The sequence below is a fragment of the Acomys minous genome (genome assembly GCF_964271855.1).
Source record: "Acomys minous genome assembly, chromosome: 12".
NCBI lineage: Eukaryota > Metazoa > Chordata > Mammalia > Rodentia > Muridae > Acomys > Acomys minous.
Window position 1 is genome coordinate 32,854,252 of NC_140493.1, and position 21,172 is coordinate 32,875,423.

The 21,172-nt window shown below is 38.6% G+C and overlaps 1 long non-coding RNA gene across 1 annotated transcript; it reads left to right on the forward strand.

Annotated features, from left to right (window-relative positions):
- The first annotated feature begins 2,066 nt into the window (after window positions 1-2,066).
- On the forward strand, window positions 2,067-18,832 carry LOC311579818. The gene is made up of 4 exons (XR_014773253.1): window positions 2,067-2,256; window positions 3,152-3,229; window positions 5,575-5,832; window positions 17,820-18,832. It is a non-coding gene; the product is annotated as an uncharacterized lncRNA (long non-coding RNA).
- The last annotated feature ends 2,340 nt before the right edge of the window (window positions 18,833-21,172 follow it).

The window sequence follows — 21,172 nt, forward strand, 5'->3', positions numbered from 1 at the left end:
GACTTAAAAGCAACTGAATCAGAAACATATCAATTTGGCAGTCTTCTCATTCATGAAATGTTGGAGTGGTTGTAGGTGTTGCCAAGTTAAACAGGATGATGGACTCCACAAAATACATGTTTGCAACAGTCATGTGTTGTTGGTTCAAGACCTCTAACTTCCAGATGGCAGGAAGTGGGGGCATCTCCCTGGTGTGTGAAGAGTCAAAGGGACTTCCTTCTCACATGGTCAGTTACCCCAGGCCTTAGAAGGCAGTACTTGTTGCCTTGGTGCTGTAAGATCCATGAGGAAACAACGTTAACTCCCACCTCCCATCTTGCACTGCACTGCAGAGATGAGGTACTTCCCCCATTACCTTGGGTTTGCTTGTGTCTTTGGGATAAGCCAGAGCATTGGTGGGCAGTAAAAGTGATTCATAGTTCCCTTAGTGGGCTAGCTAATGACCATGGCCTTCAGTGTTGGAGTCAATAGGAGGGATATTGAAGAGAAACCAGGACATTTCAAAACAATTTGACAAGCATGGTGTCTTCATCCAGAACCAACATACTTTCCTTCACTTTTTTCCAAGTACATTTATGTCTGTGATGTCTCATGCCAAGTGCAGATACCATTGGAGTGCTCCGAGGCCCTTCTGACTCACAGTACACTCATGGTGATGCTGTCCATGCTTCTGAATGTTACACAGAGCCCAGGGTTCAGGTAATAACTCTCATGCAGCAAATATGACTCAAATCCTTTTATGTTCAAATGAGTTACATGTGATGAAAGTGGTCTTTTAAAATATAATTTGAATTTTGAGGTAAAATCAAAATTAGTTTTTAAAATGACACAATAATAAACTAGTCAAATCTAGTTGGACACATACTTATAAGCTAGACACTGATTCACATGCATTAATTTGGCTATCCTTCACCAAAATCTCTGTTATTATTGAGGTGAAAGAATTGAGATACAGGGAGTTTACGTTATTTTGTCCAAGATCACTGAATTTGAGATAGGAAAGATAAAGTTGAAGCTTAAGCAACCAGACTTAGAGCAATAGTATTTTCTGCTTATGTTTTACTATTTGGCAATGGTCTGGATATAGATTTTTCAGATGAAATGGGAAATATGTGTATGAGAAAATAAAACTGTTTTAGAAAATGAACAGGAATCATTTTTAGAGTTATAATCATCTCCCTATTTTTTCATCTTGAAAAGAGTTATAGAATTATAAAGTGTTATCATTCAATGAATTATGTGTCACCATTGCCTATGTTGTCACTAGAGCCAGCCAAAAATAATAATAAAAGAAAATCTACACATACAATTTCAGGATTTGCTTTTTATCTCCCTTGAAATGTCAGTGACTCTTTAAGCAATAAATGACAGAGAAGCCCAGGCTCCAATTGACTCCTATTTCCCAAAACTAAATCCATGTTCAGATACAAGGATTTGTTACCAACCAAAGATTGATAGAAGTGGACTTCCATTCTTTTCCTGGATGGCAGCTTCCTTGGAGAGAGAGAGAGAGAGAGAGAGAGAGAGAGAGAGAGAGAGAGAGAGAGAGAGAGAGAGAGAGAGAGAGAGAGAGAATTGTATGCATTAGCAGCTGTTGGAAAGTTGAAGGAGTCTTATGTAGATGCCCAAGTTTGATTTCTTCCTGTAATAAATAATTTCTCTGGCTTTATCTACAGATATACTGAACACTCAACACTGAATGGAGAGGGACATCTTAGAAAAAATAAATACATAGGTAGCAATACTCAGAGGATGAAAACCAAGAGTAAATAAAAAATACAAACAAAAGGTGCTATGAGACTTTCAGGTGGTGGAAGAAAAAGTAGAAAACAACCACAAAGTAAGAATGCACCACTGGTGAAAAGGTGGCTCTGGACCTTAGCCTCTAGTGAAGAGAAACAGCTGTCCATCATTTTCATCATTTTGCTAAAGGCCATTAATATGATGAATGGATTATAAATATTTGACAAATAACCCCTAATTCCTGGCCCTTCTATGTTTGATAAATCATTAAGAGTCTGGGCTGTTTGTTAACTTCCATTTGTACACTGTCTGAAAACTGTTGCCTTTCTCTCACTGTTGCAGTGGAGTGAAAAAAAAGCAAAATTAAAATCCAAGTTAGCAGAAGGAAGCCGAACAGTCTTCTTAGGTGATCATCGCAGAGAAGATGCTGTGGCTGCTGGTTAGTGTGTGAGCTGTTGAAAGGAGAAAATGGATCGAAACCTGTTCTTTACAATCTACATGAGAGTGCAGAAGGTTTGCTGGCATTTCTATTCTGAATGGGGTTGTGGTTATAAAGAGACAAAAAGCCATTAAGGGTGCCGCCTTGAGATGTATGGTTTCTCTCCTGAGGTAGGCCTCAGTATATCAGGTCATACAAGGTCCAGATTAAGTCCTTGTAATAGCAGCAGAATTAAACACTGATTAATGTGCTAGCTGTCACAAACATCAACATTTGGAAATAAAATCTTTTTTGTTTTGTTTTACCCTCCTTGAGGTCATCCCTGATACCTTTCCTTGAACCCCAACCATGTTCTCATACTCTAAAGTGAATAGTTTTTTCTTTTATTATTATTTTTACATATGTATATATGTATGTAGAAATACTTTGTTCAGTTTTAAAAAGGTTTTATTTTCCAATACACATATATCCCTTTTCATTTTTTATCTATAATCAATTCATTAGGAAGTGCCATAATATATGCAGTATTACTATATCTATTTATATGAAGAGTCTGTTTTTTTTGCTTGTGTGTGTTTTTGTTTGAATAAATATGGCTTTGGGACTGACTACTTCATCTTTAGAAGAAGTTAAATTTCCTTCTCCCAGAGTAACTAGGGAGGGTTTTTTAGTCTAGTGGTTAGACTCAGTAAAATTGTCCCCTTCCACTCTGGAGGGGGAGGGGGCATTTATAAAACTACAAAACCTCTTCTAACTCTGTTTTTCTGTTTCTCTTTCTCTGTCTCCCTCCCTTCCGCTGTCCCTCCCTCTCCCTCCCTCCCTCCCCCCTCTCCCTCCCCGCCCCCTGCCTCTGATATGTGTGCACGCTTACAACTTTGTTGATTTGTCATTGTTCAATTATTTCTTATGTAGCCATTTCTAGGATAAACTGTTTTTACAGCAGACTACCTGACATTCTGGCTCTTACAGGCTTCCTGCATCCTCTTCCACAATGTTTCCTGAGGCATAGATGTACGAGCTGTAATGTACAATCAGAAGATCAACCCCGTAAATGTTCAGAAGCTAGGACCAATGATCACAGTGACGCCAAGGCCTCAGAGGGGAAACAGCGTTTGAGTTAGGGTGCATCTTCCTGCTTAGTCTGTAGCAGAGTTACTTCAATAGTCACCAAGAATACTGTGAGATGTATAAAGACAAAATTCCTAAAAACAAAAAAAAAAACAAAAAAAAAAAACAAAAACAAACAAACAAACAAACAAAACCCTAGGCTTTAGTTGGCATTCCCATTTCTTCTACTCTCCTTTAAAGAAATTGCAGGACTTAGGTGAACAGAAACACTAGAAATTTGAAATTGGAGAGTATAGTCTCAAGTATGAGATTATAAGCATATTGGGAAAGTTTAATATTAACCATCAAACATTCTTAAGACAGTTTTGTCTCTTATGACACTCACAGCAAGGCTTTGGAGCTGTTTGTAAGTATGTGGGATGATGGATAAAACCAAAAGATCTTTCAATACAATGACTTCTGACTATCGAGCTCATATGCATCGACTTAAGCCAGAATCACATAGTATTGGCATGCTGTGTATCATTTATTAAAACTGTACATGTGTCTGTAGGGTTGGTAACAGATGGTCACTGGAGACGGCACATTGTATGTGAGTTATATGTGTGGCAAGCCTGCATGGATTCTTACTTTGTGGCTCATGTAGAGCTCTGATTTTGTTGTTTTAATTAGAATACATCTAAGCAATATTTGGTACTGACCTCAAGTGTTTAGTTAAGTGAACTGAACAAAACACACAACTCATACCACAACTGTGCTTGATTACTGTGACACTCAACAAATTCTAGCTTAATGAAATAATCCAGAAAGACTTATTGTCATGGTTCAGAAAAGATTCAAATATTATGCATATGTAAAGACTAGCAGTTAATTTTAATTTTGATCAAAAAGATTTCTTCAAGGGAATGTTGGCATTTGACCTCGGCTGTATAAAATAGATCAACTTACAAAAATGGGAACAATAGTCCTAGTGTGTTGCTGAGGCATAGGTGCTAAATTGGAGTTGTGAGCAACCAAATGCAGGAGAGTGATGGGTGAAAGTGATTAAATACCAGGGAATGAAGGAAATAAAAATACAGGTCTAGAGGAATGTATGCTACATGTATTTTAATATTCATACAAGGAATGAGATTCATGTCATGGTTCACTAATGGCTACAGGGTAGGAAATTGTGATATAAACTACAAAAAGGAAAAAAGTCAGAACTTCTTCTAGTTTTTAAGAACCTGATATATTTTCATGTTTGCTTCGTCATATTCTCCCATTACTGGTAAAAAAAAAATAAATGATTAGAATATGTTTGCACATATGTGCTCCAAATAGTTATTTACTTGGGTGCTGCAGGTATACAGAGGATACACACAAATACTTACTGGACCAACTAATGTTAATTTAATATGTGAGCTATAGCTAAGCACAAGGTACAGTCCTTGAATCAGGAGACAAAAGAGGAAATGCTTTTGTCATAGGAAAGAGAAGCCAGTGCAATATTATATTTAAAACACTGCCTTGGCACTGCAAATGCAGTACAATGGAAACAAAATTCAAACAACAAACATTTTATTAGGGCAATAATACAAGAGATGTTTTAGAAATGAGTATACTAATTCCTTGAAAATTCATGCCTGTGAATATGTTCCACACATAGGAAACAGGCTGAAGGAAATTAGTAATACTGGCAAAGATAAGCAGTTTTTTCCTATTATGTAGTTATTACTACAAGAGTCACATTATCCTATATTAGTATTATCCTAGTTATCTGCTGAACAATGATATTTTCGTGATGAGCTAACAGTGACAGGGAGGAGTAAACAAATCATAGAGGAGGAGGATGAAAGTACAAACGGAGGTTCTGGGATCCACACCGAGCTTTTGCAAGAGGGACTCAAGAAATAAGCCTGTGCACCATCAACTGCATCCTGCCTCTGCCGAAGCACACAAACATACAGCTGATGAGTGAGGGCTAGCAAGACTTCTCTTCAGTTGATTTTGGTTCTATACTATAGGAAGCAAATGCCCACGCCATGCTTCGGCTGGCTGGCTTCTTTTGTTCTTTTTATGGAATATGCGGTTTGCATGGTCGTGCTTGAAGTTAAGGAAGATTCAGGTTTCCTGGGAAGCAAGGTTAAGGGTGAGGCAGAAGATATCTTCTACAATCCAAATGTAACAGGCACAGTCAGTCTGCCCTTTGAAATTAAAGAATCTAGTGACTTTATTCTGCCACCAGTTACTAAGGACAGTGAAATGGTCATCTATGCCAGTTATTTGGAATTATCCCCTGCACCATACTTATGTTTATTTTCACTGTCCTCTTATGTGCACAGGTTCGTGGAGTTTTTCTTGAAACATTGCTGATTGCTCTTATTTCAGTGCTAGCCAGGTCATGTCTACATGAGACAAGTGAGATCGGTGAACCTGTTATCACAGCACGCTTGATAGTTTCAAAGAATAAAAATCTGCAAGTCGTGTGAAACAGTCTCTGTCAACCTCAGTACCACAACAGAGAGCAACGTGAGATTAGCGTGAGAAAAGCCCTATCGCAAGATGTTTGGACCTGTCTAGTATGTTTTAGAAACAAACAGGTAATTGTTTTTTAATAGTATTATGCAAAACTGACTTTTCCACTGCTAGGACTTCATTTGTAGACTTTGATTCCCTTTCGCTGAATGATATTAAGTATTTTCAAAATATTTTATTCATAGTATAGCTGTATATAATAATAGGAAATGTACGGAAGACATATACTGACATAAAGCCATATCTCAGAATTAAATGATTACTTTTTAAATCTTCAAATGTATGCAGCAACAAAGGTATTGCACAAATCTATCCAATAAGCACAAACCTCACTTAGATTTCTTTTAATGTGTAACATTTACTCTTGAAAACTAATACTTAGGATGCTTTTAAATGAAAGTGCCCAAATATATTAATAATCTATATGCTGCTGTCATTTTGAATAAGACCTTACTATGCAACTTAACTATTCTATTCTATTCTGTTCTGTTCTAGAATCCTTGTATTAGTGCATTAGCTTGAACAGCAAAGGGCATTATTTCCATTTCCTTCTTTTTTATTATAACATTGTTTTTAACTGATCCTCAAATAAGAACACATCTTGCAGATATGAAGAAAGCCTGGGGACAAATTATTCAGAAACTTGTTCAGAGTCCTTTGCATGGTAGCATTCTATATTCAGGTTCCATGTCATGTAATTCAAGCTATATGACTCTAGCGCAAACTGGTAGTAGCTTTCCAATTTAGTCTTTCAAATGGGGGAGATACAAAGCAACAGTTTATTCACATTAAGGTAATTTTAAAGGAGCTGCCATGGAAAATAAGAACCCTTGGAAACAATTATTCAACCAGAGAGAGAGAAAACGCAGTGAAACAGAAGTAGAGATTAGAAGGTGTGTGGAGAAGAAATGAGAGGAAAAAAGAAGAAGAATGGAAAGAAGGGAGAGGGAGAAAGGAAAAAAGAGATGAAGAAAAACAGAGAAAAGGGTTAGGGAGGTATGGGGAGGAAATAGATAGCAAGAGGAGGAGGGGAAAAGGGTTGGAAGAGATAGGAAATGAAAGGGAAGTAAAGAAAAGAGGAGGAAGAAGATAGAGGATGAGAGGGAAAGACTAGAAAGGGAAGGGAGGAGGAAAATGAAGATAAGGTAAGGGGTGGGTTTTGGAGAACAATAAAAGATGCTGGTTCATTCCATGGAGTGGGAGACACCACTGCACAGCAGGGCACTCAAAGTATCTGTGCTCATGCCTTTGTTTTTTTCTCACACAGTGCTTTGCTTTGATGGTGCACAAGGCAGCTTGCTGGAGGAACTGTAGTTTCCAAATCAGCCAGAAGAAACCTTAAGAGAATGACGCCCTAGTGTAAAGAGGGTCAAGTAGGCATTTGGTTGCTTTCTTGGGCTATGGAGAGTTATTATCAACGGGAGTTGGTTACAAGTTATTATTGTTCTTATTTAGAAAGAAAACAAGGTTAGATTCAGCAATACCTCTCTTTCCCCTTATCTTACATTCTTAGGTTTGGAGATAGGGGTTGAAAAGAAAGAAAAAGTAATATAGAAATATATAGGGAAGATAGAACAAAAAGTAGATTAGTGAATCTATTTCTCAACTTAACGTCTCAATTGTCACTCACCAGGTTATTTTAAATTCACTGGTATAGAATTTTGTATGTAGATGCAAAATAAGTTTAATTCTAGATAAAGAAGTATAGATTTCAAATGTAAGTTTATTCTTTGCATACATTATATATATTTCTACTCTAATATGAAGTATTGTACCCATATAACTCAATTATAATACAAGCTTTATGTCTAATACTTTGAAAATGCTATTGCATATTGTTTAGGATAAATAAGTTATACAAGTTAATTGTTAGCTGATCAATCATGGTCATGTCAATTCCTAGTCTACTTTTATCACAAGAATATGCATCTTAGGTACAGCAGTAAGATATGATTCTGCAGAAAGATAAGGTAGGATAGTTATATAAGGTCTTCAAAAACCTCAGAGACATGCAGAATATGGCATTTTAAAATGTTTTTATTATTTTAAAGATTCACTGACAATGAAACAGGTTAACTCTAGGCAACACATAGCCTACCTCACAGAGGATGATGAGCCTCTTTGAAGATGGCTTCAAATGTGGCAAACAAGCCACTGGGCAAAATGTCTTCCTTTTTATCAGAGACGGAATACTGCCTAAAAAAGGGCAAGTTTGGATGCAAGCATAGCCAATGGCTAAACTCTGCCAAGACAGGGTAAGTAAGTCCTCAATAGTTCCTGCTTCACAAATATGTCTGTTACGTATATTGGTCCAGAAGGCTAAAGAAGATGTTCCACCATTATAGAGAGTTTGGGGTGACTATTCAGGTAGAAAACTGTCTCTGTCCTCTTTTCATTTAGAAAGCTACTAACCTGCACTCCTGGCATACTCAGGTAATCAAGTTTATTCCTTCTCAGGTCTCTGATGTGGTTGAAGACCAGGTAGTTTAGTCTTACAATGAAGCTTAGTTGTTTAGGGGTTAAGATATTTTTAGGTTTGAATTCTATACCACTGTATATAGAATTTATTTTGCATCTATATACAAATTATATATACCAGTGAATTAAAAATATGTTGTGTGACATTTGAGGCATTAAGTTGAGAAGTAGATTCAGTAATCTAACTTTTGTTCTATCTTCCCTATACATTTCTATATTCCCCCTTATTTTCTTTTCCACCTCTTTCTCCAAACAGGATGTCAATGTCCAGTATGCTACAAGGAATTCATCCTGTCGCCTCTGATCCAACGTCAGTGTCTGGTTCTTTTGTTCTGAAAGCATATAATTTCTCACAAGCATTATACAAGCCTAAAATTATAAGTGTATAAGGTGTGTGTGATTCATGGAACAATTAAGGCTGGATTTCTGCCCTTTGTATGAGCAGGAAAAGAAGACATCTGTAAATCTTCATTTATGCCATATGAAGAATGGCATCTAATAGTAATAATATAAATGAATATGTAAAAAATAAAAATGTTTAATTAATAAAAAATTAAAAATAAAAAAAGATTTTTAAGTATCTGCCCACCTGGGACATCAGGAAAAATGCTGCCACTGAAGTATACAGAAAAATCTAACTATGACTTCATCCTTGACATGTTAGGCTCCCAAAATTCTGTAAAATTAGGTAGGTTCATGGTCACAGGACTTCAGGAAACAAAGCCAGGATTGGTCACTTGAAGGCCTTCATATTAAATTAATAATGAGCAACCTATGTGAGCAAAAGCAGCCCCTTTCTGGCTATATCTCCAGGAATAGCAACGAAAGCGCCTGAATTCATGGTCCCATTTTGGATTTCCTTGTTTACATTGACTATCATGACTTTCCCCAAGTCATGACACTTATGTTCTGACAGGGCTGACTTCAGGCAAGTTGATTGACATTGCAACTTTCCTTTTGCCTGCTCTGATCTTAGGTGGATGAAGGGCCTGAGAGAAATCTTCATCTGACAAAATTCTTCCCGAAACTGCTCTATGGAAGTTGAGTTTTGGGTAGGGTTAATAGATGACTTCTAAATAAAGGCTGTTGTGTTAAGATTCTTTTTAAATTACCCATTGGGTTAATCAATAGTAGACCAGCTTCTTCATTATGCATTCTCAATAATTATGTACATTATGATTTTATCAGAAAAGTTAAAGAATTTAGTGTTTTTCAATTGTTTAACATTCTTGAACAGCATCAAGAGTTTTTAGAAATATTAACGGAAAAACACCATTTCGGCCATTTTTTCATTGACATGTTGCCTCTAGAAGTCTAAGAAAATCTAGAAAAATTCCACGTCTTGAACATATTTTCTCATAGGATACTTTGCATAAATATATATATGTGCATACACACACACACACACACACACACATGAAACTAAGGCTAAGGAATTGAATTTAAAATTTTCTTGTGTATGTGTGTATGTGCTGTTTCTTGTGTGGGTGTGTCTATGTGGGTGGGGCTATGCAGATACATGAATGTGCACATAGTCAGCAGGGAACTAGCTTGATATTGCTCTTCAGGTTGTTGCCCACAGTATTTGAGACAGACACTTTACATGGCGTGGACCTTGCCATGGAGGTTGGGCAAGCTGGTCTGTGATCTCTAGAAACCCACCCATCTCTGTCTTCCCTTATATGGTTTTAAAAGAATTCATTTTATTCAGTAAGTGAGTACGTGTGAGTGAGTGGGTGAGTGTGTGTGTGTGTGTGTGTGTGTGTGTGTGTGTGGGCAGGGGAGTTATACAGGTACGTGGAAGTCAGAGGAAAACTCCTGAGAGTTAGTTTTCTCCTGCCATTTTTAGGATCCAGGAATTAAACTCAGTTCATCAGGTCTTTGGGCAACAGCCACTATCTACTCACAGAGACTTCTTTACAACATCTTTGATAATTTGAGACATTATATTTTGATCATATTCTCTCTCTACTCCTTCTCCTGTTTTCTTTCATATCCATCTCTACTACCTTATCAATATCACATCTATTTTTATCTCTTTAATAAACTGTCTACTGTAATTTATGCTGCCCATATACTCTTGGGTATGAGACCATCCAAAGAGCATTGTCAAGCTACAGGGTCTACGTCCTTAAAGAAAGTTGACTTTCCCTATCCCATAGTTGGTGGTGGGGCTTATGAAACCCTTTTTGCTTCAATGCTACAATGTTTAGTGGCTTGACCTGGAATAAGTCTTTCATAGGCAAACATTGTGAGTTCAAGAATATAATAGTCATGCCTTATCCAGAAGACAATATTTCACTCTGCTCCTGCATCTTACATTCTATCTGGCCCTGAATCCTAAGTCTTAAGGGGAAACAATGATAGTTTGTGTCTGAACACTCCACTAGCACTTATGCTCTGGGTTTTAAGCACTTGTTTCTGTGATAACTACAATCCACTGTGTGCACGCACACACGCACACACACACACACACACACATGCACACACACACACATACACTCACACACACACACACAGACACACACACACACATCTCTGATGAGGTTTGAGAGATACAATAACTGATCTACAGAGATAGGGAGTTTGGAGAGCAGTTTAATGCTGTGTCTCTTTGCCAGAATAATAGTTGTAGGTTAACCCCTAGGGCCTGCGAGCTCCGCATATATGATGGTTAACTTTTTAATGATATTAGTTTTAATGGTTTCACGTGACCAGTGGCTACTGTATTGAGCAGTGTAATATAGAATTTAGTGGCTATCAGTCAGAAATATTAGCACGGCATTCATTCCTCCATACATTTCTAAGCCTGGAAGAAATTCACAGGTCTGGCAAGTAGGCTCTTGTAGAGAGAAGCATGAAAATTCACATTTTCTGTCCTACGGCTCATTTTCCATTTAATTTTGGTCCTTGTTCACCTTATTGTTTTCAAGTAGCAAATCTCAACACAGGCATTGCATTGTAATTGCTTCTTTACTTTTCCAAAGAGTCTGATCATCAAAAGAGAATTGCAAGAACACTCAGTCCTTTTCACAGAAAACCTGCACCAGAGGCAGCTGGTACCAACCTTGTCATCTACTACACAAGGACACCACTGAGGAAACTGTGGCTAGCCTTAGCTGCATTCTCTGCATGCCTTGCCCATTCATCAAATACAGCTGTTTCGACATTTCTGGAGGCACTCTTCTGCCTCCAAGGCTTAGTAGCACTTGGCACACTACCTTTTCCTGTTAGAGCTTCGGATCACACTGCTTCTGTTGGCACCAGATGAAGCAAATGCATGCAGTGGATGAAAGGAGAATCTAAACACTTTAGATAACTTTTCCCAGTAAGGAAGACAACACTTCTGTTCCATGTATAAGGGGGAAGCATGAGCACAGGCAGCATGATGCTTGGGTTCTGTAAGTGCGGAAGGTGTGAGGAAGAAAGTTCACAAGAAGACCTTGTCAAATGGCTCCGAAGCTTCACAACCTTTCTTTCTTTTTGTCGGCTGATCTTGTTCCAAGACATTGCAAAAGATTTATTTACAATCACCTAAAGAGCCAGAATAGCCTCACCTTTATCTAGCAAATAATAGCTGTTTTGTATGATTCTGCCTGACAACAGTGATTCATTATGTAGCACTAGGCCTTTCCTGATACTTGTAACTGCCAAGCAGTTTACTTATGGCTTATTCTCCCACAATAGAACTATGTGGTCAAGGTAAACCTAGAGATATATAATTATCTGTATACAAGGATAGGACGGTACAGCCTTAAACACATACACAGAGTTGAATGTATGCATTAGCACATGCTTCTACAATGGGATCATTCTAAAGCATCTCCTATAGCCATTGTGCATTGTGGGACTTTGAATGTGGTGATCCTTCCTCTTTGTCATCTACTTACCACTGATGGTTAGGGCTCCAATGGAGTAAGGGCTCTTGTTGATCTTGTTAAAGTGAATGTCATTATTACTCATCAGGGAATAGAAGTGGGTTGCATTGTTCTTTCCTCAGAGAAAACAGAGGTATCTGAGCTTTGCTCATTCTGCAAAGTGATTGTCATACAAATGTGATCACAAAAATACAATCCTATCTGTAAGTGAACAAAATAGATGGTTACCATGTCCAGTCATGAGAAGGTCTTCCATGAGCTCTTTCCTGTATACCTAACTAACCATTCCTCCCTTTTTGTAGTCTGGACCCTAAGCTGCATGTTTTAAGATGTAGAACAGGAAAATATCATCCTTCCTTTCCACCTTGAGGTTCTGTAGGCTTCCTTTAAGGGATAACTGGGTTAGGGCCAGGTTTACTATTTTAGTTATTTTGTTATAAAACACATTTAAAAATGAAAAAGCATACAAGCAATAAAGTGCACCACAATTAAATTTTCTAGTCTCAAAGTTCAAATGTTCATGATGGTTGATTTTAATTGTAAACTTGGTTAGATGACGAAGAGTCTAGTCTATCAGGAGAGTTTACTGTGGGTGCATCTGTAAGAGAGCATGCCGGATAGGATTAATGGAGAGCAGTTGCATTGACTACCAGTGGTACAGCCTCAGGAACTGTGGGTCCTGACAGAATAAAAGGGGAAGAGGAGGAATCAAGCTAATAAGAGCTCCCACTGCCCCAGTTGTTGGCAGTTGTTCTGATATGACCTGCTCTGCTTCACCATATACTTCCTGCCGTGATGGCCTGATACCTGTGATAGGGAATCTGTTTAATAAGTGTCATGTTTTCCACGATAGTAATGAAAATACCCAACAGGACTATACTATCAAATAACAAGATAAATGATCAAGTTCTTACTTGTCAATACATTCACTTTAAAGTTTAAGATGCAAATATTAGGAACTGAACGTACTGTTTAGCAGTGAAGACTCAGGGCTGCTCTAGTAGGTAGGGGACCAAGTTTCGATTCTCAGCACCCATGTTAGTTAACTCCAGTTGCTTAGGGTCTGATCTCTCCAACTGGCTCTCACAGACACACAAAGACTCATACAGGCCCATGCGCGCGCGCGCACACACACACACACACACACACCAAAAATTATTTTTGAATGTGACTAAAGCAAAAACATATAGGAACATTCTAAATTACTTTTAAACAGCTTGCTTTTTGTCAGTTTCAACCAAAGTATATCTAAGACTTGAGCAACAGTCTTAAATTTTAATTTATGGATTCTCAGTTTTGTGTGAGAACTCTTAGATGTATTTATCAAATGAGAAATTTAGCTTGTAGTTACATCTATAACCTAGAGATGTTAACCTACACCTTGAGCAGGATAGTTTGTCAAAAATAATCATTATCTACTTGAGGTCAGATATAAACTGGAAATCAGAGCCATTATGAATACAAGAACTTAATGAGAATCAGGCAGTGTGGGGTTTTTGTTTGTTTGTTTGTTGTTGTTGTTGTTGTTGTTGGTTTTGGTTTTTCTTTTGTTTTTTTTAACAGAGCTTGAAAACCAATACTAATTTCAATGCATGTTTCACAAACTCAACTTTAGTTATAAACTATACTTTCCCTCTATTTTATTCCTTTTTACATATTGCCATGTAGCTTGACAGAAAAAAAAGTGAGAACACTTTCAAGAACACTGGATTTTTCATGTGTTCATTAATTGTTCCTCTAAGCTGTAAAAGCAGAGAGATTGGTATTACTCAGAAGCATATGCTTTCAAAAAAGTGGAAAAAATACAAGTTAAGATTCAGTGTGATTTTGAACTCAATGAGTCAACAGGATAATGTCCAGCCTAAGAAGTAACATAATCACCGCTTGCATCAGTGACAATGTTCTCATTGAAAAAAGGCATCAGATTCCCAGGCTGCCTCTATGATGTACAGTTCATCCTGGCCAGCATGTCTTTATGAGGAGGCCGAGAAAGACAAGTTTTTCAGAAAGTAAACAAAATTTTTGGGAACTAAGAAAACCATGACATAGGTCTAAATAGGCAAATGGCTTTAAATATATTAAAGATTTATGTATTGAAATTCTGAGACTGGAGAGATGATTCAGAAATTTAAAGTATTTATTCTTTAAACATTTTTATTTACTTTGCATCCTAAGCATAGACTCAGCCCCCCTCTCCTCCCATTCCTGCCCTCCCTCCATTCCCCCACTCTCCCTTCCCCTTTTCCTCAGAAAATAGGAACCCTCTTCCCATCCACCCCAGATCATCAAGTCACATCAGAACTGTGTGTGTCCTCTGCTCCTGTCATGAGAGTCCATATCAGAATTGAATTTCTAGGACCAGTGTCTTATGGTTCACAAACTCCTTGTCCAGGGCTTCTGAAAACTCTTCTATAACAGCCACATATATGTGGCATACACTCATATGGTCATAGAAATATATACGTAAATAAAATGTGTTAAACTTACAGGAAATAAAATTGTTAAATAGTAAGCCCTAGGAAGTCAATCATAAGAGCTCCCTAACACCACAGAGAAGGAAAACAAACAGTTAAAATGAACTATGGTTCTCCAATATGAATGAAAAAATTTTGTTTAAAAAATTAAATAGAAAAAGCCACTGATATGTTTGCAGTAAAGTCCTTGTGTTATCCAACACTGTACAATTCTTTTTCTCTAAGAGAATAATTTAGTCAACTATTTCAAAGGAGTGAGAAAATATGTTTGTAAATTGTGCTTGTGACTGATACTGTCAACCCCTGGCATGCCAAGACCTCTGAAAGTTCAGTGACAAAATTCGAAAGCGTGCGGTCGCTGCTAAAGCAAACAGGATGAAATTTTGCAGAGGAAAATGTATTTCATTTATTTCAAAATGCATTGTGCAGAAAAAAAGAATAAAGGAGAACAGATCATTAGGAGCCTGGATCAGGCATTTTCAATTCAGGTAAGTGCTAAGTCATTATCAATATTCTAGGGATTTACTGTAGGTGGGAAAATGTGCATCAGTTTTCAAGGAACATGTTAGGATCTGCTGACCAGTTCCACAATAGCTAAATGTGTCAGGGAGTTGTCAGATTTCAGCAGATTTTGAGGCCCTGGGCTCTATATTGGGTTTTTGTTTTGTTTTGTTTTGTTTTGTTGAGTTGTCATTTAAGCCTGCCGAAGCAGGAATATCATAAAGAGCTTCCTGTGTGAGTCAGCTCCTAGCTAGAAGTGGCGTTGCCATGTTACCACATAGCTGTGGCTCCATCTTCATGTGTTTTCTTGAGTGGGCAACTTTTTGCTTCCCGTTCTGTTTGCCGTCTCCCGAACTTGTGACTTTCAGTCTCTTCTCTGCCTTCTCCGAGCTTGGGACTTTCTATTTTCTGTAGTTTGTGGTAGCTTAGCCTTTTTTTTTTTTTTAACCACTTTGTACCCATTATCTAGCTTTAGTTCTATTCATCCGTTGATATTTTCTGGCTTTTCTACCCCACTGCTGCCTTGGGCCAGGTTGTAGCTCTTTGCAGAAATAATTAGGTGCTGTAGGTATCAATTTAAAAAGTCTTAAGTAAGCAATCTCTCAAACAAAATGCGCTTTAATCTTCTAAGAACCAGTAAGAAACAGAACTCAGCCCTAAGGAGAACTTAACCGTGAAGCTGTGCATTAAGATTTACGGAAAATATGCACTTACTTTTTCAGTAAGTGCTTCGTGTGCGGACAGTGTGTCTTACACTAGGTAGGGAGAGTAGTGTAGTCAAAGCGTTCTAACTGATCTCCAGGAGGGTCTTATTCTAGGCTCATGCCAGCATGTGCTTCCTTTTTCTCTCAGTCCAATTTACTAGGATTTTTATGACTGTTTTACCTCTGCTTGCTCTTTATCACCTTCCCCTTTCTTCCTTCTACCACAGAGCTTAAAACTCTGCCACTGCCCATATATGGAGACATACCTTCTCTTTAACCTTTCTAGTCTCCTAAAAATGAACTTGAGCTTACGAAAGACATCTTAAACCAGAATTTAAATATGGGGTAAGCAGGTGGAAGTCACACAAAATAGGCATTTGACAAAGCAATTTATCACTTAATTTTTAAAGACATATATATTTCAAGTGCATTTCATTTGCATATTTTCTGACTCATTTCCATCCCATTATCATAAGCTCTTTTTAAAGAGTTGCTGCGTTTTTTTTTTTTTTTTTTTTTTTTACATTATTAGAACAAGCGCTTGTGTCATCTGTGACTTCCTAACCTTTGTTTTCTGGAATTTGACTGTAAGAAAAGTCTTTGTCTAATCTCAATGCTTCGGCCATCTTCTGTTTCAGAAGGAAGTGCAGAGAACAGAACCCTCTTGGGTTTCTCTTCTATCTGAAAACTTAGAGGGTTGCTGCTGGAGTTTTTTTGTATCAATGTTTTCATTTTAAATGCTTTCATCATTTCAACCCACTCTTTGAGCACCTCACATTTGTTCAATTGTGAAAAAGGCAGCTGGCCGGGATGTGCAGCTAATATGGAGTGAATGGGTTGACTAATGGCATCATTGGGCTCCTCCTCCTGCTTTTTTTTAAAGAGCATTTCTTTTGATCCATCCTAACATCACGCTCTTATTAACAAACATGCCATTGCTGACTTGGCTTCTGCAGGTGGTCTGTTACAACTGGTGTGCCCTTGCAGCTTACAAAGATCAACTTCCATGTTGATATAGCAAAGTGTCCTAAATTGTACTTAATTCTAAATTGCAGAGGAAAATGACAATTATGTTGATATTTGGAGCTCCAGATTATGTCAGAGTCCAGAAGAGGCAAGATACGTATTTATATGCTTCAGTTGATGGACAAATGACAGAAAGCATGGGTTTCATTTAATGATTAGTACATGTTAAAGATATTTTCTATGCCTAAGATCTGCACATGTTCTTTCTCACTTAATGATCACCAAGCAAATAAATAAATTCTATTAACTTTGGTTTGTAGAGGGAGATATTGAGGTACAGGGAATGTTGTCTGAGGACACATAGCTAGGAAATAATGCAGCAATGATTCAATCCTAGCTATTTAAATACCTGGGATAGCTTTTAGTATTTCAGAAAAATTGTTATAATGTCTCAGAACCAGAACACATACTCATTCACACACACACACACACACACACACACACACACACACACACACACACACACTTATATACACATATTCATACAGATGTACATTATTAGAATAATGCATTTTAAGGATGGGAATTACCACTGCTTTCTGGGAAAACAGACTGGTACTAAAGATCTATTGAATTTTATTTACTGTCTCTCTTTTTAACAACACAGTGTCTGTAAATAAAATACATTACTGCATTTATGCCACAGTCTTCATCAGCAAACTAAAGATCAAATTAAAAGGCAAAATGCCTGCCATGTAAGCATTCATGATTCACTGGCTAAAAGTACTCACTGCTGAAAGCTTTTGAAGCCAGGCAGGTCTCTGGGTTGGGTGCTGAGCCATGACTAAGGACAGTGCACAGAGCTGGGATCTGTTCTTCCTGTTGGTCTCAGCTCCGGGTATGGCTTGTCAGCTGTTGCTTATTTTTTCCTGTTCAATCTTTTCTTATCAGAGGCAGAAGGCATAAAGGATGCCATCTGGGATTGCTTGTTTAGATACAGCATGGTGTTAACAAGTTTTCCTCTCTCTTACTCTTTCTTGTTTATTGCTAGTTGCAAGGAGCAGCAGTACACACATCCCAAAGAAGCCATCGCTTAGAGTCTGGTCTTCAACACCAACCTCAGGGGCAAGGGAAGTCAGGAGACAGACATATGGGAGAAAGGAGGCAAGAAACATTGGGTTGTGAGAAGACACATAATCCTCCTGAGCACCTAGAGGAGCTTCAAGGTCATGCTATTTGAAACCATGAAACAAAATGTCTGAAATTGCATTGGCACCCTCTCAGGGAGTTGTTATAGAGGACTGTGCATTCCTTGGAATCTGGAGGCTGATAAAAGCATGGCACTTCCTGACCTGGTCAAGAGGTTTTCGGTAGTTCAGTGTTAACAGCACGAGTTCCACTTACATGATCTTTGAGGTCATGCTCTGTCACTCAAGAGCTGGTAGAACATGCTGCCCTTGCCCTACAGAGAGTCCTTATAGATGGACTTTGCGCCTGTCACCCGCTGCTATGAATGTTGGCTGCTCACTAGTCAAGCTTATCCAATCATTAAATATCCTTAACAAAAATGGGAAGAGCCCTCTTGGAAACCAAAGCCCAACTGCCAGCCCTGCACAGAAACATTTGCCCCTTGTCTCTGGGTAGGAGAAAACATCGGAACACTTTGTGCCTTGTTGTTCTGGAGGAGGAAGTTTATGGCAGACTTTAAGTGCATTTCCAGTCTTCCTTGCACAAGTGACTGGTTTCCTTTTGCTTCCCTGAAAGTGACCTGAAACATTACTGACCATTTGAAGTTATTTAGTCTCTCTCAGCTTTAATTTTCTTATCTGTTAAAGTGACATTGGGGCTGGTGGTGTGGCACAGGGGGTAAAGATGCCTGCCATCAAGACTCACCGCATGAATTCAGTCCCTGAGATGCACAAGTGTAAAGAGAGCCAATGCTTGCAAGTTGTCTTAAGACTTCTACATGCAAACTGTGGTACATACATTCCTATATACATACATACACATGCACATGATATAAATAAATAAAACAAAATTTTATTAACGATATTGATGATGTTATTGCTTTTTCAGTTTTCATCCAGTGTTGTTGCATAGATAGACTCTGAGACTCTATCTAACAACCATCAGAATGGCTAAGATCAAAAGCTCAAGTGACAACACATGATGGCCAGGATGTGGAGCAAGGGGGACACTCCTCCATTGCTTGTGTGAGTGCAAACTTGTACTGTGGAAATCAAACTGGATATTTCTCAGAAAACTGGGAATAGATCTATGCGAAGACCCAGCTATATCACTGCTGAATTATGCTCCACCGTACCACAAGGATTCTTGCTCAACTATGTTCACAGCAGCTTTATCTGCACTAGTGCTTAGCTCATGACATAACAAGCTGAGGTATACGTTACATAGTTTGCTCTAATACTGGCTAGGTGGACTGGCAAGTCTGATGAATGGTCGCCCCTTCAAACATTCTGGAACAGTAGAAAGGTTAGTCACCTCCACTGATTTAGAGCGAGAATGCTTACTATGGCTTGAATATCCTGGCTTCTAGTTAGATTTCTTTCAAGAAAGGAATCAGTCCCAGCTGAGTCATAAGCAAGCTCCTGATTTCCCCATGCTCAGTACTCGCGCTCCAACGTGAAGTGCCTGCGGATTATTTCTGCAGTATGCTCACACACTGCTGGCAGTCGTCTGGATTTCTGCAATGACAAACACTGCTCGCCTCAGACAGAAAATATACATGCATAAAATGAGTCTCCATACTGCTAGTGTCTAAATTAAGAGATGTAAAAGCCAATTCTTGTAAGCCAGCAGGCAAAACCAACAGCAGTGCTGGCTGTGAAAAGAGCAAACTTCCCGTTCTGCAGAGGAGCCTCCCCCATCGCGCTGATGGGTTCTCTCCAAAGCCAGTGTTCGCAACTGCACAGCAGCCCAGCACCTTGGAACAGATGTGCGTTCAGAACACCGGAACACCGGTAAATGACAGTCAAGGAAACAGCACCAGTTCAAAGTGTTGCTGAAACCCTTGAGGAGATCATGAGACCCACAGAGAGGAATTTTGGTGCTCATTACAAAACCCTGTCTGCAATGGGTGGCACTGGTGAAATATATGTGTGATGTACTGAATGCTGTGTAGTGTCTACCTGGGTCCTTAATTCCTGAGTAGGAGGAATTGCACGCATTCATCCTCTCATTCCCGTATAATTTCACTTCCCTCTCTCTAGCCTCAAAATATTCCAATCACTCTGTTACCTGCTTAGAAAAATACCACAGTAAAACCAGTGCTATCCTTTGGATCATCGACGTTACAAAGAACTACTTTTGTCTAGTGTGTTACTATCCTTCAAAGTTCAATTTCTATGACTCTTGGAGGTCATGTGAACATACCGTATACAGATGGATTGCAAACTTCCTTAAGGAGGGAACTATTTTACTCACTGCCCTGCTAACTGCACATAACAAGTGTTCTGTTGATACAAAATTGCATTATCTTCCAACTGGTCTAGGAGGTTTTGGAACATTAACGTGTGTATGTACAGTCTTACAACTAAAACACTTGTATGTTGCTCCAGTTTGTGTGTCTTTAGCACAGTTTGTACTGACAAGGGCCTGACTTATCTCTGTTACTCAGGTTTGTCTAAAAGATTACCACAAGATGTGTGCATAAAGGAAGGGAAACTTGTCTCAAAATGGTAAGACTGAAATCAAGGCAGGCCTTCCTACCCAGAGGCTCTGAGGAAGAACCTGCTCCCTGACTGTCCTGGGTTCGTCTAGCAGTTTGTTTGTGTTCCTTGTCTTCTGGTTGCCTGGATGTGGATATAGTAAGTGTTTGTTTTCACCTGGATCTCATATCACTTTCTGTGTATTTCTTACTATGTCTTTCTCACCCAAGAAGATTTATCAATGGATTCAAGGCCACCTCACATTAAACCAGAAGGATTTTAGGGGTCACTGGTGTCTATAAAGGTCTATTTCCAAACAGAGTCATGATTACAGGTTGACCATAACTTTGAGGAACCATCAAAACCCTATCAAGAGTACTAACCATTCCACGACAATTGCTAAAACTAGAAGTGGCCTGCAGATGGGCAGACACAATATCTAGAATCATCTGAGGACCACTGCACAGGCAAAGAGGTCTTGGGATGAAGGAGGATCCAAACTGAAATCTAGCCAACCCAGAGGCTTCTAATAGCCCTGGTGCATAGCTGATCTAGTTTTGAGTCATGTCATAAGACCACTCAGCCTCACTTTTGCTTCTTATCCTGGCTCTTCTGTTCCCAAGCCAATGTCATGAGAGCAGGTATTTGGAAGGATGGCACCTGGTCTTTTCTCAAAAATTTTGAAGCACAGAAATTCACCATTTCTATATGTTCCTTAAACTTTTTCTATGATACT